This window comes from Echinops telfairi, unplaced genomic scaffold (genome assembly GCF_000313985.2).
Source record: "Echinops telfairi isolate 266 unplaced genomic scaffold, ASM31398v2 ScPeMD7_25;HRSCAF=90, whole genome shotgun sequence".
Taxonomy (NCBI): domain Eukaryota; kingdom Metazoa; phylum Chordata; class Mammalia; order Afrosoricida; family Tenrecidae; genus Echinops; species Echinops telfairi.
Window position 1 is genome coordinate 5,586,908 of NW_022103922.1, and position 1,432 is coordinate 5,588,339.

Genomic DNA, 1,432 nt, shown 5'->3' on the forward strand with positions numbered 1-1,432 from the left:
GGACTCATTCCCATTGCCTGCATAACTGTAACTAATAGTACCCTCTTCACTCCCCCCAAGAGGGGATGCCAGAATTATTGGGAGAGTAGCACCCAGTATACCGTGGGCACCTAATCAATCTCCTCGCTGCCACGTGCCAGGCCTCCACACCTCCCAGGAAGCTTGAGGCAGATGCTCAGCTTCTTGTGCCCCGAGAGCCTGTGCCTGCCTTAGAAGCAGGCCTCGCTCCGAACCTTTCTTTCGCCTGCTTCCAGGTGTCTGCACCGACTTCGCATGGAAGCCGAGCCGAGAAATAGCAAAGAGCGGAGATAAGGGATGCCTCTGAGCTGTGGTGTTGGCCAAGAATAAGGAGCGTGCCACGAGAAAGAGCAAAGCCGCGCACAGCTACAATGCTCCTTGGAAGCCAGGCTGGCAAGAGCTCACCACAGACTTCAGACGGCTCTCAAGGGGCAGTGGCTGCCCGAGAAGGGCCTCTTGCTAGGCCTTATAGAGGGTCAGTGAGAGAGAGGAAGACTCTCCACGAGCTGGGTTGACAGGGCGGCTGTAACAGGAGGCTCGGACACGGCGGTGACTGCGGGCAGGCCGTGTCTACTTCTGTGGCCCGTGGGGTTGCTAGGCGTCGGAACCACTGGACGGCACCTGACTACGACACCTCCATTTCTCTGGAGGCTTCTCGGTTATTTTCGTTCTTCCATGCACTGAGCCTGTTCGCCCGCTCGTTCATTAGAGGCCTCGTTTACCTCTGCTCTGCTCTCACCTGCCGGCTTCTTTTGCTCATTAATGCTGAGCTTCTTGGTAACAGCGTCATTCTGTCCTCCTCTATCAACACTGATTTAAAGGACTATCCTGTCAGGGACAGAGGGTCAGCATATAGTGGAGGGGGCAGATGGTGATAGATGTACCCCAGGGAAAACAAAACAAAAACAGTGGGTTGGTTTCAAGGAAGTGATTTTGGGTTCTAACAATCCAGCCACTCTGGACAAAGTCACCTGTTGGAAACAATGCTGCTGCTGCTGCTACTGGCCAGGCTGCTGGATGAACTATAAGCATTCAACGTGCTCGCTGACGTGGGAGAGGCAGAAGACCCCAAAGGAAGACTTGCCTAGACAAACACACTCACTCACTCAATCTAATTCAACCTCTTGCCCTCCTGTCAACTCTGATGCATGGAGACACATAGGGAACTGGCCCACGGGGTTTCTGAGCCCTGCTGACAGAGTAGCTATTAAGCCCTGGACGGCTAACCAGAAAGTTGGCAGGTCAAACCCATCAGCTGCTCTGTGGGAGAAAAAGAAGGCCCCTTTCATTTGCAGAAGATTTGCCCCTTTAGCTGCCTGCCCCAGAGCAGTTCCACTCTGCACTGCGGGGCTGCAAGGTGTCACAGTCAACTGGGGCACTGGCTTTCTGTTGTCCTTCCTCCCTCCTTCCTTCC